At 43.9% G+C, this 18016-nt stretch overlaps 1 protein-coding gene across 5 annotated transcripts in view; it reads right to left on the bottom strand.

The window, feature by feature from the left end:
* ST6GAL1 (ST6 beta-galactoside alpha-2,6-sialyltransferase 1) overlaps positions 1-18016 on the bottom strand; it is a 148199-nt gene that overhangs the window by 123427 nt on the left and 6756 nt on the right. The gene's annotated exons all lie outside the window — the stretch shown is intronic.

Genomic DNA, 18016 nt, shown 5'->3' with positions numbered 1-18016 from the left:
TTTCTTACAGATACAAAAACAACAGTTTGCAAATAAATTAGCTGGGACCCAGCGCCAGGGTTTTACGTTCTAAAAGAGTGATTTGCCTACTCATGAGGGGCTGCCCCAAACGAAGCCGGCAGGCCCAACGTTACCATCCTTGTAGGTTTGTCTCTGCCTTTCATGAAGCTTTTAAAACTGGGAGATCATTTATCTCCGATCTAAATCTAGAAAGGGCCCCTGGGACCACAGTCACAAGAGCCAGGAGGCACTCAGTCAGAATCCCTCATTCTATCGATGAGCAAACAGAGGAAATGACTTATCTAAGGACACACAGGGAGCCAGCCCCAGAGACAGTTTCTATGGATCAGCCTCCAACAGCATTTTCTCTTCATGCTATACCACACAGACTCCTTCTTTGTTTTATAGGATTTTCTTTTTTTGATCAACAAGTCAAGATGTCCCTGCATCCGTCCACTGGGACATTTCCAACAGAAATGAGCTTGTTAGTGTTCTGACTTAATAGTCAATATGGCTAAAGTCCAGCTTGTGACTTTGAGACATGACCCTGAGCTTACAATCAGAATGAGATAAGGAAAGTAGATGTCAGGCTGAGATAGACAAGGAAGGGAGGAAGGGAGGGAGGGAGGGAGGGAGGGAGGGAGGGAGGGAGGGAGAGAGGGAGGGAGGGAGGGAGGGAGGAAGGAAGGAAGGAAGGAAGGAAGGAAGGAAGGAAGGAAGGAAGGAAGGAAGGAAGGAAGGAAGGAAGGAAGGAAGGAAGGAAGGAAGGAAGGAAGGAAGGAAGGGAGGAAGGGAGGAAGGGAGGAAGGGAGGAAGGGAGGAAGGGAGGAAGGGAGGAAGGAAGGAAGGAAGGAAGGAAGGAAGGAAGGAAGGAAGGAAGGAAGGAAGGAAGGAAGGAAGGAAGGAAGGAAGGAAGGAAGGAGGGAAGGAGGGAAGGAGGGAAGGAGGGAAGGAAGGAAGGAAGGAAGGAAGGAAGGAAGGAAGGAAGGAAGGAAGGAAGGAAGGAAGGAAGGAAGGAAGGAGGGAGGGAGGGAGGGAGGGAGGAAGAGAGGAAGAGAGGAAGGAAGGAAGGGAGGGAGGGAGGGAAGGAGGAAGGGAAGAAGGAAGAGAGGGAGGAAGGGAAGAAGGAAGGAAGGAAGGAAGGAAGGAAGGAAGGAAGGAAGGAAGGAAGGAAGGAAGGAAGGAAGGAAGGAAGGAAGGAAGGAAGGAAGGAAGGAAGGAAGGAAGGAAGGAAGGAAGGAAGGAAGGAAGGAAGGAAGGAAGGAAGGAAGGGAGGGAGGGAGGGAGGGAGGGAGGAGGGAGGGAGGAGGGAGGAGGGAGGGAGGAGGGAGGGAGGGAGGGAGGGAGGAAAAAGAGAGACAGAAGGAAAGGAGGGAAGGAAGGAGAGTGATGGGAGAGAAGGGATGGCAAAGGATTAAGTGCTTACTAGGCAGTGGGCTAAGAGCTCGATATAGAAATATAGGCAAACAAAAATGAGACAGAAAGACATAGGAGAGGCAGAAAGAACAATGTCATGTAAGACAGCAGGAGTTAAATGAATTGAAGCTGACTCTGGACCCAGCAAAGGTGAAACCAGGTTACCAAAGACAATGGTGAGATGGAAAAAGCTACAGGAGGCAGGAGGCCCATGGGTGCTTTGCTAGTTTCTATAATTAATGCTGACTAAAGACCTGAAGCCAGAGTTACCATGGGGGACGGAACAAGGAGGAGAAGGAACTCGGGATTCTGCATGCACCAGTGTAGGGAAGGAGCCAACTGGGAAGAGCCCAGTAAGGATCCTGTTTGGCATCGTTAGGTCAGAACCAGGCTGATGCCTGAGGAGCCCAGAGACAGAACAGACAGAGCAATAGGAAGTACAAGACATCCATCCGTCCCCCGGGCCAGTGTCACAGATACACAGCAGCATGTCACCATCTAGAAAGGCCTCCTATTACTTAATCGGTTGGCTGTGTGTTTCTGCCATTCCCCTCGGTACAGAAGTGCCCATGTGCTTAGAAAGGGTACTAGACGTAGGTCTGGAAGGGGCCTCAGGGACTGTCCAGTCCAAACTCTTCTGGTCCATCCCTGGAGAACTACTCTAAGGGGCCGTCAATGATCCGACCCCCGTAACTTTCTTGCGTCTTCCCTCACAGTCACCTAAAGCCCATCAAGCAGACCTCCCTGGTCTTCTCTTGGAGCAACACTGAGACTGAGGCAGGACTGTTTCATTCTTTGTCCCTGTATCTCAGTGCTGCCGCGTAGTACCTGCATCATAAATCCTTGTAGACTGACTGACTGACCCCAAATGCCAGGGAATGAGTTGAGATTTTATCCTAGAAGCAACAGGAAATCATGGAAGAGTTTTGAGCAGAGGAATGACATGGCAGGCCTGTAGAGACAGGGAAGAATGACTGGAAGCAAGGAAGCAAGAGGGCTGTTCTGAGAGTACAGGTGAGGCCAAATATGATGGTAGCGACCCTCTGAGTGGAGATGGGATAAATACAAAGATAATGGATTCCAAGGGCTCTTAAGCTTTTTTTTTTTGGGGGGGGGGGGGTTGGGGGTCAAAGACTCATCCAGCATCAGTCTGCTGGGGCCTACAAACTCCTGTTGTTAAATAAATGAAGTCCGATACATAGGATTATAAGAGAAACCAATTCTATTTTGTAAGAATTAAAAATTCTCAAGACCACCCACATAGCTAGCTAGAATAGGCTTCCCCCCCCTCTCTCCCTTTTCCTATCCAAGTAAATACTAATAAACTTTATGAAAAATAAGGACCAGAGCCCTAATTTTATTTCTTACCATTTAAAGCTACTCTTTAGGTCATGAACGACCAGGAAGATGGTAACGTGTCATCAACCAAAATGGGTATTTGGGCAGGAAAAGGCTTAGGAGTGTGAATTTTAGATTTTCTCCATTTTGCTTAGTCTAGCACCCAGGAATGTATACACCCACACTACACTGGCATGTGCTAGCAAATGACAAATTAGAAACAACTGACTGTCCCCTGGGCTGTCCTAAGCCAAGCTTGAGCCACCATTGGCATATGTGAGACACGAGAAGTGATATGGAGAACTGCCTTTGTAGTTCGCATCACTTCCTGTGGGGAGGGCTGGGCGCCAGTTGATGCTGGAACTCAAGCCTGGAGGAGCCCCTCAGATGACTTCCTTGAGACGGTCACGTAGTGAGTGTTAAGACTGACTCCCCTTTCCCTTGGTCAAGGCCTCTGAACTCTTGCCTGGCTCAGTCTGAGCTGGAGCAGTTTAAATTAATTTTTTCCTCTCTCTCTCTCTCTCATTCTTAATTTCTTCCTTCTATTGTAAATAAATCACCATAAAATTCCATTCTGACTTGAGTGCTTCATTGGGATTTAGAAAGTAAATCCCTGGGGACCAACTAAATTTATATTCTGTCTCAACCCTAATTTTACCCTTTACAGGAGGACAGAGAATTCATTTGGACACATTGAGTCTGAGATTCCAAGGGGGTATCCAGGTGGAGGAATGTTATAGGGCCTGTTGACAGAGGGTAGGCTGACTGCCCTTCCTTTGAAGAGTTCCAGACTGTGGGGCTTGCTGACTTCGCGTGTCAACCTTTAGAGTTGTTCTAGCTCCTCTCAGGGCCAAACATCACTCTAGTTCTGTCATGATGGTTGCCTCTACCAGACAATCACCTCCTTGTAATTTGTTGCCTCTAATCCGCTGGGACTTTGGAAACCAGACCAACAAGCTAATTAGAAACAAAGCCTGGGCCAACAGTTTGGAAGCCTGAGTCCTAACTAAGGCTGCCTCTTTCCTTAACGCGCTGCGTGACCTTGGACAAGTCTTCAAGCAGGGTTCTTCATCCAATAGTAAATAGATCGGAGGCACAAAATCCACAGCATTCATTGATTCATTCAGACACTCATTCATCCCATCCAAACGGAGGGGCTTCATGAGATGACCCCAAAATGTACTTGAAGCTCTAAAGCTCTCTTCTAGGCCCATCATGAGGACCAAGAATTTCTTATGGAAAATGCAAGTATCTGGTGTGGACTTGTTGGCCTCTGTCTTGCCTATTTGGAGACCTCCCCCCCCCATTTGTTTCTTAGTTCTCATCTGTGCTCTGGTTGAATGGGGTTACCAGAGGGCTGAATTCCAGGGAACTGAGGTTTTATACTTTGTGAAAGGTTTGTGAACATTTCATTTTTTAAAATGTTTTAAGTATAAGGGTAGCTAGGTTGCTCAATTGGTAGAGTCAGGCCTGGTGTGGGGAGGACTTGGGTTCAAATCTGGCTTCAGACACTTCCTAGCCATAAGACCTGGATAAGTCACTTAACCCCAATCACTTACCCCTTACCACTCTTCTACCTTAGAATTTATAGTTAGTCTCAGTTCTAAGAAGGTAACGGTTTGTTTTTTCAATCATAATCAATGTATCTTCTTCCTCTTAGGAAACAGGCAGGGGACTACTGGGGCAGAATGCTACATACATTGTCATATTGTGTAGCTGTCATTGCATCCACCGTTTCCTCACTGGTACAAGGAACGGTTCAAGGCTGGGAGAAAGGTCGTGGCATCACATGTGAAAATTACTGAGATGTAAAAACATTAGCAAGGGGCAGCTAGATGGCTCGGTGGATTGAGAGTCAGGCCAGATGGGAGGTCCTAGGTTCAAATATGGTCTCAGATACTTCCTAGCTCAGTGACCCTGGGCAAGTCATTTAACCCCCATTGCCTAGTCCTTACCACTCTTCTGCCTTGGAATCAATAGATAGTATTGATTCCAAGATGGAAAGTGAGGGTTTAAAAATAACATTAGCAAAGTGACCCTGGGCAAGTCACTTAACCCCCATTTGCCTAGCCCTTACTGTTCTTCTGCCTTAGAAACAATACACAGTATTGATTCTAAGACAGAAGGTGAGGGGTTTTTTAAAATTAAAAGAAAAGCATTAGAAATGCAGACTTTGACATAAAAAAACCACTGAAGAGGTTTAACCTACCCACCCCCCAATTCCATACACCCCATTAAAAATGATCTTATGTTGGGAGTAAGACATGGTTTATTATAACTGTGGTCAGGAACACCTGGGTCCTAATTCTGCCTATAAAATGCATGAAATACTGGGGCAGGGAGAGTGTGCCAAACAAGATGAATGGAGAGAAGAAAGGGAAGGTTTAAATAAACAGATAAAAAGTAAAGTGAATGGAATGAGGAAAACAATATGCCCAATCACTGCACCAATGAAACAAGGAACAAAAACCACAGAGCCAAAAGAACCTGGGGAAATTATCCAAAATATGCCAATAAGAGATAGGAGAACAAACTGCCTCTGTTCTTTCTAAGGAAAATACAAAGGGGAGAAGAAGGAGATGTTCAAAAGTGGGAAATAGTGTGTCTATCGACAGGATAGACAGTGACCCTGGGCAAGTCACTTGACCCCCATTGCCTAGCCCTTACCACTCTTCTGCCTTAGAACCAATACACTGCATTGATTACAAGACAGAAGGTGAGGGTTATTATTTTTTAATCATACTTTCTTCCCCTCTATTGGAAAATTGAGAACTGCAAAATGTGAAATCTTTTTTATATGTTCTATCAGTCGAATCCCCACATCAGATGATTATATTTAACTACTTTTTTAAGGGAAGATCCCTGTTTTTCATGATAGCACATTGCTTACTGTCTTGGGGAGGGAAGAAGGAAGGAGAGAATTTGGAACTCAAAACTTTTAAAAGAATGTTCAAATTGTTTTTACGTGTAATTAGAAGAAAAAAACTATTTCTTTAAAAGAGAAGATACCGGGGGCAGCTGGGTGGCTCCGTGGATTGAGAGTCAGGCCTAGAGATGGGAGGTCCTAGGTTCAAATCTGGCCTCAGATACTTCCCAGCTTGGTGACCCTGGGCAAGTCACTTCATCCTGTTTGTCTCAGTTTCCTCATCTGTAAAATGAGCTGGAGAAGTAAATGGTAAACTACTCCTTTGTCGCTGCTAAGAAAGCCCTCAGGGGGCAGCTGGGTAGCTCAGTGGATGGAGAGCCAGGCCTAGAGATGGGAGGTCCTAGGTTCAAATCTGGTCTCAGACACTTCCCAGCTGTGTGACCCTTGGCAAGTCACTTGACCCCCATTGCCTAGTCCTGACCACTCTTCTGCCTTGGAGCCAGTACACAGTATTGACTCCAAGATGGAAGGGGAGGGTTTGAAAAGAAAAAGACAAATAAATAAATAAATAAATGCATGAATGAATGAATAGATAGATAGATAGATAAATAAATGAATAAATAAATAAATGAATGAATGAATGAATGAATAAATAAATGAATGAATAAATTAATAAATTAATAAATAAATGAAAGAGAAGATACCAATGGATGAGCTGAGAGCTGACTGGCTCGTGGATCATAGATTTAGAACTGAAAGGATGTCCAACCTTCTCATTTTTATAGATGAGGAAACAGAGATGATTTGGCTCAGGTCAAATAGTCATAAAATCACAGATTTAAAACTGAAAGGGACCATTAAGTCCATCACTCCCTTTTACAGGAAAACGAGGCACAGAATGTCTGGGTGATCTGCCCAGGGTCACAGAGCCATAAAAAAGCTACCACTAAAACAGTACCATTATTTTACGAGTGCTAATATTTGCTTTGTTCTTTGGGGTGTGATCTGACAGGGAGAACTGGGTAACTCTCCCAATTGTTTTCATCTTCAAGGAGGGTAAAGGGAGGGCTCTTTGGGCCTCCAGGCCAGGTCAGGCAAGAATCGTCCCCAGGTGAGGGAGAGGCACCAGGCAATAATCCAGAGAGAGCAGCTCTCAGAATGCTGCCCTTCAAGGATGGGAGGGTTGGCTTGCCTGCCTCTGGCAACCAGCACAAGCTCCCAGCAGATTTTATCTTCTCCCCTCCCTGCCTGCCATCACTCACTGGAGCAGAGCCATCCTCCCTCCCTCCCTCCCTCCCTCCCTCATCTCCTGGAACTCTCCCTCCCTCCAGCCAGACAGTGGGGCGGGGATTTCCACCTCCTCCTGAAACGGGCAAAGACTGACTCACCCTCCTTTCCCTCGCGCCCAATCCCCTTGGTAGACTGGCTTATTTGTTCCGACCTGAGGACAGCTGGCTCGGTGGGGGCTTTTACAGCTGGTCGGGAGCCTCCAGGGGAGGGATTGCTGTGTCAATAAGACTTAACTCTGCGGTCTGCAGGTCTGCTGTTTTCTAAAGCACTTTCCCAGCTCAGAGAATACAATGGAAGTCCTGGGAGCCCAGCAGGCCAGGTGCTGATGAGCAGCCCTGGAGGCTCTCCAAAAATCAGCACGCAGCCTGTCCTTCCCCCCCCCCCAGCCCAGCGGGGGCCTCCCCCAGACCCCCAGGGTCTCTGAGATCCCACAAATCAACACGTTCTTACCCTGGTACTCCCACACCCGTGCCCAACCCTTCCATCCAAGAGGTGCACTTCACAGCAAATGATGATTGTTCTTATTGTGATAATCAACAATTCTCCAATACTTATTATGTGCTGGGCACCACACTAAGGACTTCCCAATTACTATCTCCATTATCCATTATTCCCACTTCATACGTTATATATATATACATATATATATATATATGTATATATATATAACATGTTTTACTAATGTTCTGTATTATCCTCATTTTACAGATAAGAAAAGCGGCAGAGTTGCCCAGGGTCATAGAACTAATAAGTGTCTGAGGCTGGATTTGAACTCAGGTCTTCCTGACTCCAGGCGTGGCACTCTATCCCCTGTGCCATCCAGCTGCCTGGGTGCAGAATAATACTAGAATAATATTGTGCTGAGCAAAAACCAAGTCTGAGCCAAAGCCCCCCGTTACACAACGCTCTCTCTTGGTATTTGCCCACATTGTCCCCAGACCAGACTTCAGGCCCCCCTGAAATGCCCCCCACTTGCAATCTGCCCTATTGCAGAACTGAGCAGTTACACCACTCCTCCTCTCCCCCCTGTGCCCTTCCCTCGTTTCTTCTCACTCTGGGAGCCCAAATCACACCGTACTGCCGTGGTTTCCAGAAAGAGCTCCATAAAAGAACAATGTTTGGCTTCCTTGGTCATCCCTGGGACTCCCCAGACCTAAATCCCGGCTCAAGGGCTAAACCTTCTCGAGCTGTGCCGGTTCTCCCCTCTCAGAACGTAAGTTGCCGGAGGGCAGGCACGATCTCACGTGGAACCTGAGCCCCAGAATGAGACAGGACTCTGGAGGCGCTCTCAAAGCAGGCATCCCCTCAGCTCTTCCTGATTTCACTCTCATCCCTTTGGCTGCCTCTGCCCCCTTCTAGAGAGCAGAAAGCGAGAGCTATCCATGGTTCCGAGGCTCATCAATCCAGCACTGGCAGGGCTCAGTCAGAGCTTATCTGAGTCCATCTTTGGATTGCTTTAGGCTCTTCCTGTCATTGAACCAGAATCTGCTGCTCTGCCATGGCCACCCTTTGATCTTGGGGGGTGTCCTTTGGAGACAAATCACAAAAGTATAGACCCATTGGCCTAGGAGATATCTTTGAGGTTATCTGATCAAGTCAGATCAATTTTGTAGATAAGAAAGGTGGAAATCCATTTCTTTGTCATCTCCACTCTTGGTGGCAGCATCTGGGGAAATGGGTTGGGATATCAGATTTCTTAGAAAAATAAATCATAAATCATTGATTTAAACAGAAAATCTCTCTGAGATCATTGAGTCAAATCCCCTTATTTTACAAGTAAGCTAAATTAGACCCCAAGAGATGAAATAACTTTAATGTAAGTTACATAATCAGTCAACCAATTCTGAATCTCTCAAGTCAGCCAGTCAACCTGGAGACAGCTAGGTGGGCTAAGAGCCAGTCCTGCAGTAAAGAAGAGCTGAGTTCAAATTCAGACACTACTGTGTGACCCTGGGTAAGTCACTTGATCTCTATTTTCCTCAGCGGTAATATGGGCCCAATAAAAGCACATACTCAGAGTTGTTGTGAAGATAAAAATGGATAATATTGTAAAGTGCTTTATAAATGTTAAAATATTATATTACATCTTATCCAGAAAACATTTTAAGTATCAGTAGTACTAAGGCAAAAGAGTAGTAAGAGCTAGACAACTGAGCTATGTGATGTACCCAGGATCACACAGCTAGGAAGTATCTGAGGTCATATTTGAACCCACGTCCTCCAGACCTAGTGCTCTGTTGTTCTAGAGGATCAGGAACCAATTAATAAGTGTTTGAGTAAGAGAGGGGAAAGACAGAGGAAGGCACTACTTCCCCCTCCAGGCAGAGCTACTCAAGGGAAGAGTCTGACCAAAGGTCCAGAGCTGAGACGTAAGAAGAAAAGTTCCCTTTCCCTCTGGTTTCTGGTTTTCTCCTCTAATAGATGACTGTCCTGATCTCCCCTAGAACAATAGATGGAAAGGAAGATGTTTCTTTCTCCCTCTTTGGCTTTAACTGCAAATTGAGGCTCAGTCTCTGCTAAGTAATAATAACTATTTACTCTTTAAAAATATAAGAAAATTGGGCTATATGGGTAGAGGGAAAATTCAGAAATCCCTAACTACTATTTTATCCTAAACTCCCACTCAAGGGTTGATGGCTCAGGTCTGAGGACCCGAGTCCCTGGAGAGATGTAGAGTCAGGCTGTTGGATTTCTGATCTAGAGGGAAATACAGCTATATAAGATATGAGTTGAAGATCTTCTTGAGTGAATAGTCTCTTCTGTTCCCCACAGGGAAAAAATCTCTATCCACTAATGAAATGATAATGTTCCGATTCACATCAGCTAATTGAAGGACCTTAACAGGTTGAGCTCAGAGTGATGCTCTTCCCTCCTCCTTGTCAGAAGAGAAAGAACCAAGATCCAAACTGTCCAGCTGCTTTTCTCAGTTAGAGGTTCTGGCCCATCCCCTGCCGGTAAGCAGCATCCCATCATCTTCCTTCATGGTGTTCTTGCAATCAAGTCTTTGCAATGAAGTCTGTAATCCTCTCTTGCAAGCATTTCTTAAAGGCTTATTCTGTGCCAGACTTGCTGCTAGGTGCAAAATTGTGCCTGCCCTCAAGGAGCTTACCATCTACCAACAGACAGAGAGAGGCAAACTCAGGATAGATCTTTGGTCCCTAGAATTCCATTTCAATGCCTTTCCTGCACTATGGTAGACTATATTCTTCAAGGGGGAAAAGGGCTTCTTTTTCTTTTGATTTTCAAGGGAATACAGCATTTCCACGTTGGAAGGGCCCTCAGGCATTAACCTGTGCTTGGCCGGAAATCCCCTATACAATATAACTAGTCACCTCACCAACCCGTACTGGAAGACTTCCAGGAGACCGGCAGACATTCCTTCTCTAGGCAGTCCATTCCCCTTTTAGACAACTCTAATTCCTTCCTATCTTCCTCTGTACAACTAAAACCATTTCTCATTTTCCTACAGCCAAGGAGAATAAATTTAATATTTCTTCCACATGGCAGCTCTTCAAATACATAGTCAGTTATCACATACCCCATTAATGAGTCTCTTTTCCAAAGGGAGAGGAAAAAAAGAGAAAACTATCAGCAGTCCTCCAAATAATCCTTGAATGTTATAATTTTGAATCATCTTGGTATAGTGGAAAATGCACTGACTTTGAAGTCAAAGACCTGGGTTCAAATCCTGGGAGTTGCTATGACACCGTGCTGACATACGACTGTAACCCCCAGATCGTTTTCTCGGACACTTTTCTCCCAGCCCATTTTGTGCTTGTGAAGTTCATGTTTTGAACCCAAGTGTAATCCCTCATCGACTGCCCCTTTTAGACTCGGCCCCTTTTCCTGCCTGAGGTTCCATTTCCCCCAGTTATAAAATAGCTCCGATTGTCCAATACGGGGCTGTTGAAAGGAAAGGCCTTTGGCAGTCCTTCTTTCGGGAGGCATTCACACGAGCACCAGCCCTTCATCAGTGCAGAGAACACAGTGGCCAGGAGAGTGCCCAACGAATCCCTCCACTCTGACCAGGCAGCCCTTCATGTCTCTGGGATCTTCCTTGATCAATCATGCCTGTCGTCCTTCGTCTTCCATCCCTCCCTCCCACCCCGACAATGAATGAGTTCAGTCGTGTCCTTACCTACATTTTAGAGCCCTCCATCTTGCTGCCACCCAAGATCTCACAGCACAAACCCTTGGTTTCATCAATGAAGGGAATAAGAGGTTTCATGTCTGTCCAAAGTCACGCTGTCGGCTTTAGTCAACTACAAGAAGCAGCAATGCCTATGTGCCCCTACTATGTGCCAGGTTCTATGCTTGGAGCTGGAGACAAGGCAACAACGAGGTCCCTCCCCTCGGGAGCTCCCTCTGAGAGCTCAGCTGCTTCAGCCATGTCCAACACAGGCACGGAATTGGGAAATATTTCCAATTTAACAAAATACAATTTTATAATGACAACAAAATAGGATTTAAAAAGAAATCTTAAAAATCTGTCTTCATAGACCTCCTAGCTGTGTGACCCTGGGCAAGTCACTTGATCCCCATTGCCTAGCCCTGACCACTCTTCTGCCTTGGAACTAATACATAGTATTGATTATAAGATGGAAGGTGAGGGTTTAAAAAAATCTTAAAAACAATAGAACAGAAACCATCAACATGTGGTTTTCTAGGTCAATGGTGGCCCCCATCTCTAGTTGAATTTGATACCACTGAGCAAGTCCAATCTCCCCTTTCTACAAAGGGTAAAGGTAAAGGTAGTTGATCAACAGTATTTATTGTACACTACGTGCCAAGCCTCAGAAGGAGATATATGAGAGTGAGACTGGGAAGGCAGTAACCACATGATGTGGCAATGGGTCGGCGCTGGAAAGGGAGTGCCAGTGCAGAGCTGAGCAAGGCCGACATCCAGAGCCAGGGATCCGGACTCCAAAGGCTTCTGCTGCCCACTGGTTTATACCCTGCTGCCAAATGGGAGAATAATGGCAAAAAGAACATCGTACTTTACATGGTTTTAAAAGAGCACCTCCAAAAGCCGTCTAATTAGATCCTTAACAACATGGCGGGGGGAGAGAAGGAAGGGGTCAGAGATAGTAGGAGCATTCTGCTCTCCCTTTTCCCAATGAGAGAACTGAGATCTGCAGACATGGATCCACTTAGCCCCCACCCAAAGTCAGTCAGAGCCAGAGCTGGATGGATAATTCGGGTTTCCTGACAGTCAGAGCTGTCCAAATGGGTGCTGACAAATCTTTAGCAAGGTAAGAGGATTCCTCCCACTTTGAGATCCAAACTCAAAAGCCCAGAGTTCCTCTTGGAACTCTCCCAGGTCATCTTTCTTCTCCCATGATCCTCTGCTACCAACAGTCTTTGCCCATCAATCATGCCCTCTTCCAATGTTCCATCCTTATCTTTGCATACTGCTCTTACAAAGTTTAGAATGGGGCTGCCTCATGAGGTAGTGAGTTCCCCCTGATTGGAGCTACTCAAGAGTGCCTGAATGATCACTGATCAGATACATTCTTTCCTGTGATGCAGGAAATGAAATAGTGGCATTCTTAGCCATTGAGTTACAGAAAGGCTTTTACCTAAATTAAGGAAGCCAATCAGCTCTCCTCTTTTAATTAAAAATTGGAAATTCCTACCCAGTAACCATGATAAGGTCAAATGCAATGAAGGAATGTTACAGCTTAAAACCCCCTTAGGGATCCTTGAGTCCAACTCCCTCATTTTACTAATAAGGAAACCCAGAGGTGCTAAGTGATTTGCCCAAGGTCAGACAGGTAAGTCAGTGACAAAGCTAGGTCTCTCAGTAAAAAATGATTACTTTATGCTGTTGTTTTTTCATTCGATTTAATCAGCCTCAACTCTGTAACTCCATTAGGGATTTTCATGGCGAAGACACTAGAATGGTATGCCATTTCCTTCTCCAGGTCATTTTATAGATGAGAGAAGAGAGGCAAATAAGATTAAATGACCTGCCTAGGGTCACACAGCTAGTGTCTGAGACTGGATTTGAACTTGGGTCCTCCCGATTTCAGGGCTGGCATTCTATCCACTGTGCCACTTAGCTGCCCCACTACTTCATCGGGGCTGCTTTTTTTGTTGTTGTTAAAATGTTTTAGAAATAAATTCCCAAAGGGAAATTTTCTTAGCAACAGCTATTCTTCCTGTTTAAATATCCTCCAAGTGTAAAGGGCATAACTCTCTCCAAAATTGGTAAATTCTCAATGGATTGAGAGTCAGGCCTAGAGAAGGGAGGACCTGGGTTTAAGACCAATGTCCTACATTAATGCATTGCTGGTGGAGTTGTGAATGGATCCAGCCATTCTGGAGAGCACTCGGCCAACGAAACTTTTCTTAAGTGAAGCTATGAGCGCGGGACTCCTCTGCTCCACGCTCCACGTAGCAGGCATCCCGCTAGGTGCTCGGGATTCGAAGACCAGAGTGAAACAGTCTGTGTGCCCTCAAGGAGCTTACAGTCTAGTTAGGGACGGCGATAGTACAGCTCTGCGTCTATACAAACCAGATGATTTGGTGGGAGCTGGAGGAGTTCTGAAAGTCTTCCCATAGAAGGCAGCCCACGAGCTGATCTTTGAACTGGGCTCTCCCAAGGTAAGGTTCCTACCATCTAGTCCATATTCTATTTTGGAACCTGGTCTAACCTCCCATGTGGAGGAATAAAGTTGGAAAGCGGAGGATTCGCCCTCCTGCAACAAATGGACCACAAAGCTGTCCATGGAGATGATAAAAACGGGGATACTTTTAATGTGGAACCAAAGAAGAGCTAGTCCTCTCTGACTGTTGGGCTGCATATTCACTAAACTCCCATTTTTCCTTCGTAGAGAAAGTTGAACAATGAATGAACGTGGTTATCACTGTAAGATGATTTCAAAGCGTAAATTATGGGTTGTGCTGTTCACTGGATGACTTTGAGCAAAGGGCTGCATTTCTCTGGGTTTCCACTTACTCATCTGAAAATGAGAAAAGCAGATGGTCTCGGGTCCCCTGGCACCCTAAAATACCAAAGCAATTTCAGTAGCACAAAAACCCCTGCAAATAGTCATAATGTGTTATCCTCTTCATCCAAGGGACAGGAACCAGAAGATGATTGTTCTAAGCCTTGTCTCAAGCAGTAAATATGGGTTATCATGGTTCGGTTGTGTTCCTCTCTTTGTAACCCCATTTGGCCTTATCTTGGCAGAGCTACTAAAGTGGTTGGCCATTTCCTTCTCCATCTGATTTTATAGAAGAGGAAATAAAGGCAAACGGGGTTACGTGACTTGCCCAGGGTCACATAGTTAGTAAGTCTGAGGCTAGATTTGAATTTAGGTCTTCCTAATGACAGGCTGGGCATTCTAACCATTGTGCCTACCCCCTGACTCAGTTGTGCCCACCCACCCTTTGAAAATAGTTTAAAAGATTCATCTTCTGGGTAAGAAGTAGAGGAGAAACAGAAGTAGGGTGATTAAATGAGAACATTAGTGAAAGATGATCCTTCCTTTTTTATCTGTGTACAAATTGCTCACCCCCTTATAGAAAGTAAGCTCCAGGAGGGCAGGTACTGTTTACTTTCTGTCTTTATACTCCCAGTGCCTGGCATATAGCAGGCATTTAACTAATGCTCATTAAATAAATTATTGAATGAATGAATGAAGAGCTCCATAGCGCACAGTATGCCTTCAAGAATCCCAAGAATTCAAGGTTTGTATTGCTTCAAAAGCTATATAATCAGCTTGTATTCATTTTGGTTCATTTTAAGAGGCTATGAACAGAACACCAACTCCTAAAAGAAGAATTCTCTATTCAACGAGAACTCCTGGTAAAACTGGAATGCAGTCTGGCAGAAAGTAAGTGTAGAGTAGCATGTTATACCATATACCATGAGAAGTGGACAAAATTTGTCACATCCATTTTTTTTTTCATTAGAGAAGAATGGAAGGAGGAATCTTTCTCAACTGTGGCTAGAGGGGATCTCCATACCAGGTAAAGGAAAGAAGAAAACACAAAAGCCAAAATTAACCATTTCAATGATATAAAAGTAAAAACCTTTTGCACAAACAAAAACAATGTGATTACTAAGAAGAAAACCTGTCAAGTGAAGAAAAAATATTTGTGTCAAAAACATGACATCTAAGCTACAGAAGGAATTAACACAAACACAAAAGACAGAGAGCCATTCCCTCAATGGTCAAAATGACATGAATGTCTTTCAAAGATCAAACTCAAGCAATAATCTTGTGCAAAAATGCTGCAAATCTATCCTAAGAGAAATACAAAATGAAACTCTGGCATCTCATCTCATATCCAACAAATGGCAAAGATGACAAAAGGCAGGAATAGTCAAAAAATGTTGGAGAGGTTGAAAGGAGATAAGCATGCTAATAAACATGAATTTATCCAACTGCTGAGGGAAAAGCTCATAATTGGGGCTGGGTGGCTTGCTAAAACTTACTGTTCACATGTTTCAGCTCAGTGATTCCACTACTGGGTATGTGCCTTAGAGTTATATATGATAACAGGGTCATCGCTCTGAAGCTGTAAGGGACTTTAGCCATCATCCTGTCCAACCATTTCATTTAACAAAGAAGGCATCTGAGGAGTTCACTACCTGATCAAGTTCACACAGGACAGTAAGTAGAATGCCCTCTGACTCCATCTCTAGGACTTTTTAATCTATCTTGTATTACACTGCTTGCAATAATTTTTCTTTTCTTTTCTTCCCTTTTTTTTTACTATCAAACACATTTTTTGAGATAGATAGTGGCATAGTAAATAGATTACTAGCCTTGGAGTAAAGTAGATCAGAGTTCAAATCCTCTATCTGAAATGAAGCCTCACTTCCCTTAGCTGTAAAATGGGAGTAATAATAGCCCTTACTTCCCAGAGTGGTTGTGAGAACCAAGTGAGATATTTGTAAAGCATGTACAGTGCCTGGCACATTTTTTGTTGTTGTCATTCAGCTATTTCAGTCATATCTGACTCTTCATGACCCTATTTGGGATTTACTTGACAAAGATACTGAAGTGGTTTGCCATTTCCTTCTCCAGTTCATTTTACAGATGAGAAACTAGAGTGCAGTGACTTGTCCAAGGTCATACAGCTGGCAAGTATCTGAGGCCAGGTGGAACTCAGATCTTCCTATATCCTCTTCTACCTAGCTGCCCCCCACCCCCCAGACTGGCACACCATAGTTCCTATATAAATGTTAGGTATTCTTTTTTAGATTTTTAAATTTTATTTTTTAATTTTTTAAAATTAATTTAATTTTTATTTAATTTATATTTAATTTAATTTATATTTAATTTAATTTTTATTTTTTTAATTTAATTTTAATTTAAAATTAAATTAAATAAATATATAGTTTTTTATTATTTTAATTATATATAATACATATTATATATAATAATATAAATAATTAAAATAAATAAATAGAAATTAAAAATAAATTTAATTTAATTTAATATAAAATTTAATTAATAAAATTAAAACTTAAAAATAGATTTTTTTAAAAAGATATTCTTTTGACTCCTTTTGTCTTTTATATCACCATCATCTCCCCAAAAATGACAGTTTCTCACCTTCACTGAAATGGGCTCTTCTTTCTTTAAGAAGCTTTTTCCTGGGGGCAGCTGGGTGGCACTCAGTGGACTGAGAGTCAGGCCTAGAGATGGGAGGTCCTGGGTTCAAAATCTGACCTCAGACACTTCCTAGCTGGGTGACCCTGGGCAAGTCACTTAACCCCCATTGCCTGGCCCTTACCACTCTTCTGCCTTAGAACCAGTACTCAGTATTGATTCTAAAGCTGAAGATAAATTTAGTTTAGAAAAAAAGAAGCCACATTTTCCTGCTCCCCTTAATGTCTTCCCATTGAAGTTATCTTGCATTACACAATCAGTAGCTCTAACTGATCCTGTCAAGAGCCTGTTTGCACCTAGTTGTTGACATGGCTCCCCATTAGACTGAGAGCTCCTGGGGGGCAGGGACTCTTTTCCTCCTTTCTTTGAAGCTCCAGTATTTAACAGAGTGCTCAAGGCACTAAGGAGGTGCTTAATAAGTGCATTTGTCCTTTACTCTCCTGTAGCAAAGAATAATACTAAAAACCAAATCCACCGGGCTAGTTAGGTGCTTCAGGAGTTTGAGAGCCAAGCCTAGAGGCTTAGAAAATCAGGAAACTGTCCACGTGGATCACCTTTTTTTTATTAACATGGAGTGAATTTATGAAGAACTGATTTTTCTCTGTTGAAACTGACAGCCTTATCCACGACTAACAAGTTAAGTTCATGTAGTGCCTGACTGCTTACAAAGCCCCTTTCCCACAACCCCCTGTGATCTTAGTTAAGGCAAGAATTATTACTTCCATTTCTTTGAATGGCAAAACTGAGGAAAAGAGACATGAATTTATTTTCTACCCAGGGAACTCTAGCCAGTTCTAGAATCAGAAGATCTGAGTTCAAATCCCACCTCTGACTCTTACTACCTAGATAATCTTGAACAAGTCACTTCACCTTCCTGGACTGTCAGTTTCCTCATATATAAAATCAGGAAGTTGGACTTGATGAATTCTGAATTTACTTCCAACTCTGAAGCTATGATCCTACAAGTTACTAAATCTCTCCAGGCCTCAGTTTCCTCATCCATAAAAAGGGGGTGGGGGTGGGGGCATGTCGGACTACATGGCTTCTGAAGCCCATTCCAGCTCTAGAGCTGTGATACCCATAAGAGAGCCAGGACAAAAGCTCCAGTCTCTCAACTCCCAGTCAGCTGATGCTCCTCACACTATATTACAGTCTCCAATCTCAAAGCTGAAAGGGAGGCATGTGTCCATCTGATGCCCATCAATTAGAGAATGGCTGAACAAGTTATCATCTATGATTGTGATGGAACAGCATCATGCTCTAGGAAATGAAGGGGGGGTCAGAAAAAACCTGGGAAGACTCAAATAAACTAATATAAAATGAAGCCAGCAGGAATGAGGCGATCATTGTAACAGCAATAGCAACATTGTAATGATACTCAACCGGGAAAGACTTGGCTGCTCTGCTGCAGACGATGACTCAAGACAATTTCAAAGGAAAATGCTCACCACCTCCAGATCGAGAATGGAGGAATTCT

The sequence above is a fragment of the Monodelphis domestica genome, chromosome 2 (genome assembly GCF_027887165.1).
Source record: "Monodelphis domestica isolate mMonDom1 chromosome 2, mMonDom1.pri, whole genome shotgun sequence".
In the NCBI taxonomy this organism is placed as follows: Eukaryota; Metazoa; Chordata; class Mammalia; order Didelphimorphia; family Didelphidae; genus Monodelphis; species Monodelphis domestica.
This window is presented reverse-complemented; position numbering and strand designations above follow the sequence as displayed.